This window comes from Mastomys coucha, unplaced genomic scaffold (genome assembly GCF_008632895.1).
Source record: "Mastomys coucha isolate ucsf_1 unplaced genomic scaffold, UCSF_Mcou_1 pScaffold21, whole genome shotgun sequence".
Lineage (NCBI taxonomy): Eukaryota > Metazoa > Chordata > Mammalia > Rodentia > Muridae > Mastomys > Mastomys coucha.
In genome coordinates, this window is record NW_022196904.1 from 11,814,663 (window position 1) to 11,830,810 (window position 16,148).

Consider the following 16,148-nt stretch of genomic DNA (forward strand, 5'->3'; position numbering starts at 1 on the left):
GGAGTATTGGTATTAGGTCTTCTTTGAAGGTTTGATAAAACTCTGCACTAAACCCATCTGGCCCTGGGTTTAGGCTATATGTCTTAGTCAGGGTTTCTATTCCTGCACAAACATCATGATCAAAGAGCAAGTTTGGGAAGTAAAGGTTTATTTAGCCTACTTTCACACTGCTGTTGATCACCAGAGGAAGGTAGGACTGGAACTCAAGCAGGTCAGGAAGCAGGAGCTGATGCAGAGGCCATGGAGAGATGTTTCTTACTGGCTTGCTTCTCTTGGCTTACTCAACCTGCTCTCTTATAGAACCCAAGACTTTCAGCCCAGAGATGGCACTATCCACAAGGAGTCCTACCCCCTTGATCACTAACTGAGAAAATGCCCCACATCTGGATGTCATGGAGGCACTTCCCCAACTGAAACTCCCTTCTCTGTGATAACTCCAGCCTGTGTCCAGTTAACACACAAAACCAGCCAGTACTCCATCCTCTTAGTAAGCTGATTTGTATGATGGTTTCACTTTAGCTCCATCTTGAGATACTGTCCTGACTTCTCTTGTAGGTAGATTTTGGAATTGAAAGTTTAAGCCAGATATACACTCTCTGCTCCCAATTTGCTTCTGGTAAGAGTATTTTATCAGAGGAAACTAGAAACTAAACTGTTAAACTAGTTAAACTAGAAACAAAAGAAAAGCTTGTGTATGTTGGCAGAATCATCAAAATGAAAGGAATTAGTAGATTCCTTTCAATGATAACTTTACATAAATGTGAATTCTTTAATCAAAAGACACAGGCTAGGAGATTGTATTAAAAAGTAAGAAGTATATATTTGTTGTATGTTATGATAAAAGATAGATGAGACCTTATAATTATGTGATCAAACAAAGTATTCCAGGCAAATGGAACTAGGAAGTAAATAAATGTTGCTTATTTAATTTGACCAAACACACTTGAGTCAAAATCTGGTGAGAAATGATAAACCTTACTTTGTGTTGATTAAAGGAATAATGCATGGAGAGGACAGTACAATTCTAATCACAAGTCTACCAAGTTCTATACAGAAAATAATACTAGATATAAAGTCACAGTCATCTCACTCTAAACAGTTGACATTACATCTCACTAAAAACTAAACAGAATTAAATGATGTCCCAAATGTAACAGGCTAACAGATATCTATAGACAATAAATCTAAACACTGCAGAATGCACATTAGTCTCAGCAGTTCATGGAACTATCACTCAAGTAGATATATATTAGGACACAAAGAAAAGTCTTAAGCAATATAAGTTAAAATAATTTCTTATATTCTACTTGACAAGAATGAAATGACTACAAATAAATGAAAAGAGAAATTCCAGAACATAAACAGACTCATGGAGACTTAACAACTCAGAACTGAACAATGAATGAGTTCTTGACTAACTTAAGAAACAGAAAGTCTCCTACAATCAAATGAAGACAAAAACAAAACCTTTAACCTGTGGGATAAAATGAAAAAAAAGTTCTAAGAGAAATATTTAAAGCTCAAAGTACCTCTATTAAGAAACTAAAGAGATTGCTAATACAGTAGTTAATGGTTTACCTTGGGGATTTGGGAAAAGAACAAAGCAAACCCCAAACTTTGTAGCTGGAAAGAGATGAGTGACATCAGTGTAGATATTAGGGAAAAGGAAACAGCCACAATAAGTAAACCAATATAGAGTTCATGAAATAGTTATTTCTTTGAAAAACAAACTATATTGATCAAATCTTATTTGTACTAACCAAAAAAAAAATATAGCATATGTCAAAACTAATACAGAAGACATGAAAGGGGAGTCATTATGACAGCATAAGTGAAATTCAAAAATTTTTATTTTCTTTAAAAACATGCCACTAAACTCAAAAGCCTAAAAGTTACAGATTAATTTATATATATATATATAAAAATTACCAAAACAAAACTAATATTACATTTAAAACAATTAAGCAGGTAAAGATGGAGAGAAGGCTCAGCAGTTAAAAGCATTCATTGTTCTACTATAGGACAAGGATTCAGTTTCCAGTACACATGTTAGTTCTCAAAGTCCTATCAAAACATAGACACCAGACACCCGAAGCAAAAAAAAAAAAAAAAAAAAAAAAAAGGAAAAAAAAAACATATATGCAAGGATAACACTTCCACAAGTAAATAAAATTAACCTTAAAATAGACAGGCTTATAACAAGCAATGAATTTTCAAAAGTTAACATAATCTCTAACTAAAAAATCTCAGATGAATTTTGCCAGACATTCATTCAGAGGACACTAAGGTTCTCAAACCATTCCATAAAAGAAGGCACATAATGATAGTATTTTCCTAAAGCATTACCTTGATACAAAATCAGACAAATATCCATCAAAAAAGAACAGTGTAGACCAAAATCCATGATAAATACAGAGGCAAAACTTCTCAATAATGAAGTTCTAACCAAATTCAGAAACACATCAAACAAAGTCAAACCCATTAAAGAGTAGTGAAATGACTCCAGAAGAAATGGTGTTTGCAGCTAAACCTGATGCCCTAAATCCACATAGTGGAAATTATCCTTTGGCCTCCATCTGCACATTTTGTCATACATTCACTCCCCTACTACACACACACACACACACACACACACACACACACAAACACACACACACACACAAACAGAAAGAGAGAAAGAGGGCGGGAGGGATATATAATATAAATATAAATATAAGGGTTTAATACATAATAGGTAATGTATAATATGTGTATGTCAAAGTGTCTTTACTTTTAGATGATACAATTCTATTGATAAGAGTTCTGAAAGCATTTAGCAGAAAATACTTGGATCTAATAACGATTTTTATCACAGTGATGAGATATAAAATTAACATACAAACATTAATAGCGTTTTATCTACAAATGACAAATTAAGAAAAAAATCAGAGAAATAAGTCTGTCGTGGATTTTGGGTTTGGTTGTGAATAACTGAGTGATTGACATGATATTGAAACTGTCACATTTAATGTGAAGTTTCGCAGCTTCTTCTTGAATACCATTTCTAAATATATGTAACTGCATTAAGTTTTATAGAATCTGAAAATAATTAGTTTTGGTGTGTTTTATATATTTATTTGAGGTTTCTTTGTAATAAACAAAAAATTTTTAAATTTTTACAACTTTTTAAAAAATTTTGAAAGAAAATGTGGGGCTGGAGTGATGGCTGAGCAGGTAAGAGCACTGACTGTTCTGGAGGTTCTGTGTTCAAATCCCAGCAACCACATGGTGGCTCACAACCATCTATAATGAGATCTGATGCCCTCTTTTGGTGTGTCTGAAGACAGCTACAGTATACTTACATATAATAAATAAATAAATCTTTTAAAAAAGAGAAAATGTGGGGAGAGAGAAATATGCACACTCATAGTCACTATTGAAATCACTGTGAAGTTTACTCAAAAAGCTGAAAACAGATTTCCAGGTGTCCCAGCTTTCCAATATTAAGAATATACTCAAACAACTAAGATGTATACTACTATATATCTAGGTGTATATTACTATGTACTTAGGTATGTACTACTACAAACTTAGATGCATACTACTATATACTTATAAGTATATTACTAGATACTTAAGTGCACATTACTATGTACTTAAATGTATAATGCTACATCTTTGTATGTATGCTACTAAGTATTTATGTATATATTCCTACATACTTATGTGTATACTACTAACAGGTAGTTGAACATCTGTGCTCATTACAACCCTACAAACAAAAGCTAGGAAACAGTTTCAGCCTGTGTGCCCATCAACTGAAAAATAGATAATGAAACTGTGATATGTGTACACAATGAAATTACACTCAGCTATAAATAAAAATAAATTGTGATCTTCTTAGGAAAGTAGATAGAACTGTAAAATATACTTAATAAGGTAACCTAGGCACAGATAGACAGAGTATTATGTTCTCTGTTATATGCGTATCCTAGATAAATCTTAATGTGCTTAACTTGAAGTGCATAGAAAGGACAGAAAACTAGAAAGAGGCCATTATAAGGAGGGCAAGAAAAAGACAACTTAAGGAAAGAGACATTCCAGAAAACCAATGATATGGAAGTGGAGGGAATGAGTTGATATATGCAAAGATTGGGTGGTAAGATGAAGGATATAATTAATCAAAGCAAAGAATATATTAAATGTTTTATGACCTTTATGAATCCTATATCTGACAAAGGGATAATATCCAATATATACAAAGAATTCAAGATGTTAGGCTCCAGAGAACCAAATAACCCTATTAAAAAATGGGGTACAGAGCTAAACAAAGAATTCTCAACTGAGGGATACTGAATGGCTGAGAAGCACCTAAAGAAATGTTCAACATCCTTAGTCAATAGGTAAATGCAAATCAAAATAATCCTGAGATTCAACCTCACACTATTCACAATGGCTAAAATCAAAAACTCAGGTGAGGGGTGGTGGTGGCACACGCCTTTAATCCCAACACTTGGGAGGCAGAGGCAGGGAGATTTCTGATTTTGAGGCCAGCCTGGTCTACAGAGTGAGTTTCAGGACAGCCAAGAGTACACAGAGAAACCTTGTCTTGAATAAACTAAAAAGAAAAAAAAAACCTCAGGTGACAGTAGATGCTGGTGAGGTTGTGGAGAAAGAGGAACACCCCTTCATTGCTGGTGGGATTGCAAGCTGGTAGAACCACTCTGGAAATAAGTTTTGTGGTTCAGTTTTGGAGATTTTATTATGTATATGGGCATCGATTTTCATAAGGGAAATTGGTATGAAGTCCCCTTTCTTTGTTGAGCGTGTGCTTTAGGTATCAGAGCAATTATAGTTTCATAGAATGAATTGGTTAGATACCTTCTGTTTATGTTTTGTGGAATAGTTTGAGGAGTATTGGTATTAGATCTTCTTTGAAGGTTTGATAAAACTTTGCACTAAAACCATCTGGTCCTGGGCTTTTTTTGGTTAGAAGACAATTAAAAACTGTTTCTATTTAGTTAGGAGATATTGGACTGTTTAGATAATTTATCTGATCTTGATTTAACTTTGGTACCTGGTATCTGTCTAGAAAATTGTCCATTTCATCCAGGTTCTCCAGTTTTGTTGAGTATAGGCTTTTGTAGTAGGATCTGATGATTTTTTTCTGATTTCCTCAGTTTGTGTTGTTATATCTACCTTTTCATTTCTGATTTTGTTAATTAGGACACTATCACTGTGCCCTCTAGTTAGCCTGGCTAAGGCTTTATGTATTTTGTTTATTTTCTCAACAAACCAGCTGGTTTGGTTGATTCTTTGCACAGTTCTTTTTGTTTCACTTGATTGATATCAGTCCTGAGTTTGATTATTTCCTACCATCTAGTCCTCATGGGTTAATTTCCTTCTTTTTATTCTGTAGCTTTCAGATGTGCTGTCAAATTGCTGGTGTATGCTTTCTCTAGTTTCTTTTTGGAGGCACTCAGAGCTATGAGTTTTCCTCAGACTGCTTTCATTGTATGCCATAAGATTGGGTATGTTGTGGATTCATTTTTATTAAACTCTAAAAAGTCTTTAATTTCTTTCTTTATTTCTTCCTAGACAAAGTTATCATTGAGTAGACTATTGTTCAACATCCATGTATATGTGGTATTTGTATTGTTTATGTTCTTATTGAGGATAAGCCTTAGTCCATGGTAATCTGATAGGATACATGGAATTATTTCAAACTTCTTTTATCTGTGGAGACCTGTTTTGTGACAAATTATATGGTCAATTTTGGAAAAGGTACCATGAGGTGATGAAAAGAAGGTATATCCTCTTGTTTTAGGGTAAAATGTTCTATAGATATCTTTTAAATCCATTTGTTTCATCACTTCTGTTAGTTTCATTGTGTCTCTCTTTAGTTTCCCTTTCTATGATCTGTCCATTGCAGAGATTTGGGTGTTGAAGTCTCCCCCTATTATTGTGTGTGGTGCAATGTGTGCTTTGAGCTATAGTAAAGTGTCTTTTATGAATGTGGATACCCTTGCATTTGAAGCATAGATGTTCAGAATTGAGAGTTCATCTTGGTAGATTTTTCCTTTGATGAGTATGAAATGTCCTTCATTTTTTTTTTATTCCTTTGGGTTGGAAGTCAATTTTTATTCAATATTAGAATGGTTACTCCAGCGTGTTTCTTGGGAGTGTTTGCTTGAAAAACCTTTTTCCAGTCTTTTTTTCTCTGAGGTAGTATCTGTCTTTGTCACTGAGATGCATTTCCTGTATGATGCAAAATGTTGGGCCTTGTTTATGTAACAAGTCTGTTAGTCCATGTCTTTTTATTGGGGAATTAAGTCCACTGATATTAATAGATATTAAGGAAAATTAATTGGTTTTCTTCATTAGATTTTTTTAAATTTACATTTTAAATGATATCCCCTCTCCCAGTTTCTCCTCCAAAAAAAAAAAAAAAAACACCACTATTCCTTCCCTCCTCTTCTTGCTCACCAACACACCCTCTCCCACTTTCAGGCCCTGGCATTCCCCTATACTGGGGAATAGAACCTTCACAGGACCAAGGGCCTCTCCTCTCATTGATGATTGACTAGGCCATCTTCTGCTACATATGCAGCTGGAGCCATGAGTCCATGCAATTACATGAAATTAATTGTTGCTTCCTATTATTTTTGTTGTTAGAGCTGGTGCCATGGACAGGTTTTGCTGCAGGAATCCCTTGTTCCACTGGATGAGTAGAGTTCTGGTCAGGTGGGCAAAAATTTGGCAGATGACAAACAGTTGACACATGGAAGTGCAAGATCTGAGTGTATTTCTCAAAAATGGCATCAGACTTTTACAGTCATTACAAAAAAGAAAGGAAAAATCTGGCAGCTCAGCTGTCAAGGTACATCTGAAGCCACTTGAAACACAAATTTTGAATGCTCTTTGACATACACTGTCTCACACACACACATAAACTGGGCTCAAGGTGCCACCCATCCTTAGTAAAATGACTTCTATGCTAATCTTCTGGGCTAGTAGATACTGTCTCTGGAAGTCTCATTCTTGTTAAGTCCTAGGAGTGGCTCAGCTGCCTGAAAATGAGGATTCTACTGGACCTTGCCCTGGGATAAGTCTCACATTCTGTAAGCTTCAATGGCCTACCCCTTTACTATCTCCCTAACAATGCTGGAGGCAATTAGTCTGGGTGGGTAAAATTCTTTATGAAATTCCAACCCAGGGTTTGGCTAAGATGTTGGAACATTGGCAAAGGTCAGAGAGCAATGTCCAATTTTGTTTAGCTATAGTAAATCATATCTTGGTGGGCACCTAGCACACAAGATTGCAAGGACATATCTGGGCTACCTCTGAGTTAGGGGATTCTATGAATGAATTCCAAGAGACTGGATTTTGTAACTCTCCTGGCTTGAGGGTTGATTTTTCAAACCCTGCCTGCCTCTCATAACCCCACCTCTCTGCCCACCTCCTGCTATTTGCCGCGCCTTGCTCCTGGTTCCAGTTACATCGGAAGTCCTGCCTCTACAAAGACCAAAGAAGCTGCTGATTGGGCCTATATGCTGATGAACTTGGGGGAGGGGTTTTACCTCACCTATTCTACCTGTTGGCTTGTAACAAAGGATTCATTAAATACAAGATGGCTGGGTGGCCATACCTCCTGAATACTGTCTAATTTTCCGTGCCTCCCATGTGGGTAAGATTAATTATGGCTAGCCTACTTTCTCCTGACTCCATATTCCAGAATAATCCTTCCTTATGGTTACCACTGGGCAGTAATAGGATTCCTTTGAAGCTTTTGCCTCTGGTCTGTAGTCAAGCTTTTGGGCTTGTCACAAGACTTCATTGGAGTGGGCGTGGCAAGCTGGAATTCTGTTCATGTGGCTTTTAGTTTTGTTGAGAGATTTCTTTCTTACTTTTTCTAGGGTACAGTTTTCCTCTGTTTATTGGATTTTCCATTTATTATCCTTTTTGAAGGGCTGGATTTGTGGAAAAAATATTGTGTAAATTAGGTTTTGTCATGGAATACCTTGGTTTCTCCATCTATGTTAATTGAGAGTTTTGTTGGGTATAGTAGCCTGGGCTGGCATTTGTGTTCTCTTAGAGTGTGTATGACGTCAGCCCAAGATCTTCTAGCTTTCATAGTCTCTGATGAGAAGTCTGGTGTAATTCTGATAGGTCTTCCTTTATATGTTTTACTTGACCTTTATCTCTTACGGCTTTTAATATTCTTTTTTTGTTTAATGCATTTAGTATTTTGATTTTTATGTGATGGGAGGAATTTCTTTTCTAGCCCAGTCTATTTGGAAATCTGTAGACTTCTTTTATGTTTGTGGCCATCTCTTTCTTTAGGTTAGGGAAGTTTTCTTTTATAATTTTGTTGAAGATACTAACTTGTCCTTTAAGTTGTAAATCTTCACTCTCTTCTATATCTATTTTCCTTAGATTTAGTCTTTTCATTGTGTCCTGGATTATCTGGATGTTTTGGGTTAGGATCTTTTTGCAGTTTGCATTTTCTTTGACTGTTGGGTCAATGTTTTCTATGGCATCTTTGTACCTGAGATTCTCTCTTCTATGTCTTGTATTCCATTGGTGATGCCTGCATTTATGTCTCCTTACTTTTTTTCTAGGTTTTCCATCTCCAGGGTTGTCTCTCTATTTCTTAATTGTGTCTACTTCCATTTTTAGATCCTGGATGATTTTGTTTGATTCCTTCCCCTGTTTGTTTGTGCTTTCCTGTAATTCTTTAAGAGATTTTTGCATTTCATATTTAAGGACTTGTACCTCTTTACATGTGTTCTCCTGTATTTTTTTTTTTTGGCTTTTTTTGAGACTGGGTTAATCTGTATAGACCTGGCTTTCCTGGAACTCACTCTGTAGACCAGGCTGGCTTTGACTCAGAAATATGCCTGCCTCTGCCTCGCAAGTGCTGGGATTAAAGGTGTGTGCCACCACCACCCGAGCTCTCCTGTATTTTTTAAAGGGAGTTATTTATGTCCTTTTTAAAATCCTCTATCAGCATCTTGAGATATGATTTTAAATCCAAATCTTGCTTCACATAATTGGACATAGTACTACCCATGGACTCAGCAATATTACTTCTGGGCATATATCCAGACACATGTAATAAAGACACATATTCTACCATGTTCATAGCAGCATTATTTATAATAGCCAGAAACTGGAAACAACCTAGATGTCCCTCAACAGAGGAATGGATAAGGAAAATGTGGTACATCTAGACAATAGAGTACTACTCAGCTATTTAATACAGTGAATTGATGAAATTCTTAGGGAAATGGATAAATCTAGAGAATATCATCCTGAATGAGGTAACCCAATCACAAAAGAACACACATGGTATGCACTCACTCATAAATGAATAGTAGCCCAGAAGCTTGGAATACCCAAAATACGATCTACAAACTGCAAGAAACTCATGAAGAAGGAAGACCAAAGTGTGGATACTTTGATCCTTCTTAGAAGGGGCAACAAAATACCCATGGAAGTTTTGCAGAGATAAGCTATGAAGCAGACACTGAAGGAAGGATAATCCAGAGACTGCTCCACCTGGGGTTCTTTGCCATATACAGTCACTAAACCCAGACACAATTGTGGATTCCAGAAAGTGCTGGCTGATAGGAGTCTGATATAGCTGTCTCCTGAGAGGCTTTGCCAGAGCATGACTAATACCACAGTGGAGGCTCACAGCCATCCATTGGAATGATCACAGAGTCCCCAATGGAGGAGGTAGAGAAAGAATTCAAGGAGCTGAGGGGTTTGTAGCCCCATAGGAGGAACAATGATATGAACTAATTAGTACCCCCCAGAACTCGCAGGGACTAAAGAGTATATATGGTTGGACTCATGGCTTGAGCTACAGATATAGCAGAGGATGGCCTAGTTGGTCATCAGTGGGATGAGAGGCCCTTGGTCCTGTGAAGTCTCTATGCCCCAGTGTAGGGAAATGCCAGGGCCAGGAAGTAGGAGAGGGTTGGTTGGTGAGCAGGTGAAGTGGGGAAGGAATACGGGTTTATTTGGAAGGGAAACCAGGAAAAGGGATACCAATTGAAATGTAAATACAGAAAATATCTAGTAAAGAAAAGAAACAGCAACTAACAAAAAGATGAACATTCATGTCTGAAACAAAGCAAGATATTGTGATTCAGTAAGAAGACGTCATCATTCTTCTACATATGAGAAAAGTACAAAGAAAGTTACTCTTACTGCAGATTTCTAACTGCAATTTTTTAGCCAAGTTTCAAGCATTTCGGTCATCCATGAAAAGATACTTGGTCTTTATTCCTCTAAGTCATTACTTAGTATTCAAATAGATAAAGAATTTGAGACCTGAGGATCTGCCTTGTCTTCATGGGTTACTGAATCACAAACATCCTTTAGCTATGATATAGACATGTTTCCTGAGTTGTTGCTGGCTATGTTTTCCATTAAGAATTCTGTTCTGAGCACTCAAAACACTGATTTCAGCTGGCATCTTTTTCCCTGAAGAATATATCTTTTAGGTACTTATTTTAAAATCAAGTAGATTAATTTCAAAAATCCTGATGAAGTCAGTGATTGAATCTAGATACCACAATTCACTTTTCCTAGTAGATTTTCTTTATATATCAGTAAAGAAAGTGCTTTCTTTTCATTTAAAATGAAACAAATCAAACAACCAAAAAGCCCCAATGGAGTAAAGTGGGAAGTTTGCTTGTAATATTGCACTAAAAGTGCTTTTCATCATGGTGCATAGCCAATTTCAGCATGTATAAGAATTAAAACACTCAGCAAACAAACAAACAAACAAAACAAGAAAAAGAAGTCATAGGTTGTTAAATGAAACTTTCATTGCTTGTGTTGAGAAACACTGAGGATCCAAATAATACAGGTAGGTCACTGTTGTCAGTTGCCTATAAAACATAGTTGGTAAGACCCTATTGCCACAGACATCCTTATATGCTTGTCATGGGACAAAAAAAATAAGCAACCTTGGAGTGACCCAGACTATGCCTTCCTGCTGAATAGCCCTGACAGTGTTAGGCTGTTATTAGGAGATTGTCATCAATACTTACTCAGCTGTGGACACTGTGATATATTCTTCAGCCAGCCTTACAAGATAGGCTCACTAGTCAATAATGGCTATTGTGTTATTGGGTAAATAGCCATTTTTTTAAATTTGTATTGAGAAAAGTTCATATCATGTCTAGTCAACAAGCTAAATGCCCATGTTGTGGAGGAAATAGATCCTCATATTTAAGCTGTCATTGATATTCTGCTAAATAGACTTGATGTGGACATCAAATTGTCTTCTAAATAGCCATACATTTTTTTTTGCTTATATATCTCTACTGCCATCTTAATCAAAAGATGTGCCTTGTAGTAGGCAGTGGTAATTTCAGAGATTCAAAACTAGCCAAAGTGCTGAGAATAAGAGCCCTTTCAGTGCTTTCATAAATGAGATATCTATAACCTGCAGTACAGATTTAGGAAACATCAAGGAAGAATGTATGAGAATGGTGTTAAGAGCCTAAAGATAGGGTAAAATGATGTGGAATATTGTCTTTTAGATATGACACAGCAGCCACAGCACTTTATGGCTTTGATTACTGCTTAAGACCTTTAAAAATCTCAGCCCTTTAATATTATATCAAGGAAAGATAAGGTCCTCCCAAATCCTTACCCCTTTTTTGAGGATTTATAGGCAGTTAGCAGTCACCAAGGGCAGGGCACATGAGTTCCTTTTATCAGCTATAGGATGTTAGTTATTGCTGGTAGAAGGAGATTTTCTTCAGTAGAGTAGCTACTAGTAAGGTACCCATGTTCCAACAAATGACTCTTTTCCTTTGCTCCAATAAGCAACCCTAATGGAACTCCCTGTGTTAAAACACACAAACAAAGAAAAGGAATATGGAAGTAGAAAGGACAGCTATTTGGTAAAGGGAATAGGATCAGAAAGAATGGGAAAAATACAAGAAAGATATGTGGGCTATTATTGTTATTAAAATACCTGTACACATGTATAGAGATATCAATAATAAAACACTTTATTAGATATAATCAATATATTTCAATAAAAGTTTGAGTAAACCAAAGTATAAAGGATTCTCTCACCTACCTCTGAAAATATTTTTGAGACAAATAAGAGATTAGGATTTACATATTTAGAAAGATGCATTTGAATAAAATGGATGATGATCAGGCTAATGTATAAGATGTATGAGAATTGATTATAAAAAGACTAAAAAAATCCACAAAGGAGAAGCATTGTAGGAAGAAAACCGCATTTGTTATTTTTCTGTTGCTGTGATAAAATACTATGAACAAAAGAAACTTAAGAAAGAAAGAGCTTGGTCAAGGCAGGCAAAGATATAGGATTTCATTTCCTCAACCACAAGCAGGAAGCTGAGAGAGTACACTGGAAGAGGCCTAAGAGTTTAACTTCTCAAAGCCCACATTGAATGGAATTCCTCCAATCAGGCTGTGCCTCATAAACATTCTGAAAAAGTGCCACCAACCAAGTTTTCAACTGTGGGAACCTATGTAGGCTATTTCTTATTCAAATGATGACTGATGTCAGTATCAACATTAGGTGTGGAAAGACTAGATGCTCCAAGTAGTGCTAAAATGGTATGTCATGCAGCAAGCAGTGGCTGTGTCCTGTTCTGTGGTGATGTGTGAGAATAGAAAGACTTCACAACCAGGTTTGAAATGGTGATGAGCCTTGGGCCCACAGACTGCTTGAATGTGGAGAGATAAAATGGATCCTACAGAAGATACTAAATGGCTAGAGTTGTAGGCAAGTTGGGTAACACACATGAAATTGTGAGTTTGAGCCCCAGCACCAAATAAACTGTAGAGTAGGTGCTTTTAGTCCAAGAACTCAAGAGGTAGCAGAAGGAGAAACAATGCTTCAACATCATCTCTGGCTGTATAGACAGTTCAAGGGCACCATAAGTTATATGTCACCTTGACTTTTTTTTAAAAATGTCTTTGAGACCTGGGACTGGGGCGACTCCAGACACTCTATAGTGGTGACTCTATCTGAGACTCTTAACAGTAGGTGATATGGAGCCAGGTAGGACTCCCAGTGGAGAGATAGGGACAACAATCCATCCATAAAACCTTTGGCCTCAAATATGTCCTGCCTACAAGATGTGCAGGGACAAAGATGGAACAGAGATGGAGAGAATAGGCAATCAATGACTGGCCAAAATTGAGACACATACCATGGGAAAGAAACAATGCATGAAGCTGTTACTGACACTCTTATATCCTTGCAGACAAGAGCCTAGAATAACTGTACTCTGACTGAGAGGCTCCACCTAGCAGTTAACTAAAACAGATGTAGAAATCAACAATCAAACATTAGATAGATCTCTGGGAGTCTTGTGGAAGAATTGGAAAAAGGATCAAGAGACCCAATGAGGATAAGAACTCCAGAGAAAGACCAACAGGGTCAATTAACCTGAACTTTGTGCAATCTCAGAGACTGAACCACCAAACAAAAAGATATCATGAGCTATACCTATGGCTCCTGCATATATGTAGCAGATGTGCAGCTTGGTCTTCACTCAGGTCCCCCAACAATTGGAGTTGGGGTTGTCCCTGAATCTGTTTCTTGTCTGTAGATTCCATTACCCTATCTGGGCTGCCTTGTCTGCCCTCAGTGGGAGAGGATGTACCTATTCCTGCAGAGAATTGATGTGTCATGTTGGGGATATAACCTTGGGGTACCTACCCATTTTCAGAGGTGAGGTGGTTGGGGAAAAGAGCTGTGGGAGGGCAACATTGAGTAGAGAGGGATGATGAATATTGGGATATAACATAAATAAATTAGTGAATTAAATGTCTCTGAGTTTCCCCCATGTCCTATATTTCACAGAGTACTCACCATTTCCTTTGAGGAACCATTCAAAATAAGTTCCCAGTGACTCTGGATTCTTCATAAGTTTTGTCTTACTCCAGAAAAAATAACCAGACACAAGAACATCTCTGGGATTTCTGATGAGATAGATCACCTTACAAGGAAAAAAATGTAAATGAAAAGCAATATTTATTCCTTCACCTTTTAACTGGCATAATTTACATGAACTAGTCAAATATCCAATTGTTTATAAAAACTATTATTTTATTTGGTCAAAACATATACACGAGTATAAAAAAATCTATAGTGATAATCCCTCTTTTCTAATTTTATTTGATTTGTATAAATGCAACAGGAAAATGGCTAGTTCATTAATAGTGTTAAAGAACAAAAAACCAAACCAGACTGATTCGACACTTCTGAAGATCACAATAATAACTGGTTATCCAATATCAAGGGCCCAGCCCTTAAAATATACATACAAGTAACATTGTTCTGACTTTGAAGGTTGTACTGAAGTATTTAGGTATATATAGACTTATTTAGGAACTTATTGATTATTTATTTAATAATATAAGTTACATATACTAGAAACATTCATATATATGTGCATATATATATGAATATATAAATTTAGGAATGTATTTAGGAAAATATACATATGTATATACACGCACAAATATACATATATGCAACATGAATTAATGAAAATAGAAACCATACATTTAAAAGAGAACAATGAGTGATATACCAATGAGTTTGGAGGGTGACAGAGGAAGGAAGAAATGATGTATGTAATTATATTTTATCATTATAATTTCAAAACATAAAAGAATTTAAAAGTAATCCTTTTTGTTAGATATGTTCTTTATTTATATTTCAAATGTTTTTCCCTTTCCAGGTCTCCCGTTTAGAAACTTCCTACCTCATTCTCCCTCCACCTTCCTCTATGAGGGTACTCCACCACCCACCTACTCCCATTCTCCCTGGCGTTTCCCTACACTGGGGCATTGAATGCCCTCAGGCCTGAGGGTCTCTCTTCTGCTGATGTTCAACAAGGCCATCTTCTGCCACTCATGTGGCCAGCAACATGAGTCCCTCCATATGTATTCTTTGTTTGGTGGTCTAGTTCCTGGGTGCTTCAAGGGGTCTGGCCTGTTGACACTGTTGCTCCATCTGTGGGGCTGCAAACCCTCTCTGCTACTTCAGTCCTTTCTCCATCTCCTCCTTCGGGGACCCCCAAATAAGCTCAGTCCAATGGTTGGCTGCAAGCTTCCTCCTCTGTATTTGTCAGGCTCTGACAGAGCTTCTCAGGAGACAGACATCAGTTTTCTATTAGCAAAGACTCCCCAGTATCCACAATAATGTCCAGTTTTACTAGCTATATATGGGATAGATCCCCAGGTGGGTCAATCTCTGGATGGCTTTTCCTTCATTCTCTGCTCTAACTTTGTCCCCATATTTCCTCCTGTGAGTATTTTGTTCACCCATCTAAAAAGCACTGAAGCATCCACATTTTGGTCTTTTTTCTTCTTAGGTTTCACATGGTCTGGGAATTGAATTTTGGGTGTTCCGAAAGAACTTTTGGGCTAATATCCACTTATCAATGAGTAAATACCCCATGTTTGTTCCTTTGTGACTGAGTCACCTCACTCAGGATGATATTCTCAAGTTCCATCCTTTTACCGGTAAATTTCATGAAGTCAATGTTTAATGGATGAGTAGTACTCTATTGTGTAAGTACCATGATTTCTGTATCCATTCCTCTGTTGAGGGGCATCTTGGTTACTTCCAGCTTCTGGCTATTATAAATATGGGTGCTATGAACATAGTAGAGTATGTGATCTGATTACAGGTTGGAGCAACTTCTGGGTATATTCCCAGGACTGGTATGACTGGCTTTTCAGGTAGTATTATGCTCAGTTTCTGAGGAACCACCCGACAGATTTCCAGAGTGGTTGTACCAGCTTGATATCCCACCAGCAATGGAGGAACACTATTTTCCACATCCTTGCCAGCACCTGCTATTACCTGAGTTTTTCTTTTTTTTTTTTTATTATTAGATATTTTCTTTATTTACATGTAAATTTTTCCATTCACAGTTTCCCCTCGAAAAAACAAAGAAACAAACAAAAACAACAAAAACAAACCCCTGTTGCCTCCCCCCTCCCCATTCTTGCCACCACACCCTCTCCCACTTATTGGCCCTGGCATTCCCCTATGCTGGGGCACAGAACTTTTAGAGGGCCGAGCTCCTCTCCTCCTATTGATGATCAAATTTGCAATCCTCTACTATACACATGCTGCCAGA

General features: G+C 36.9%; 1 pseudogene; it reads right to left on the minus strand.

The window, feature by feature from the left end:
* The window catches only part of LOC116100379, a 102,402-nt pseudogene that overhangs the window by 82,929 nt on the left and 3,325 nt on the right, over positions 1-16,148 (minus strand).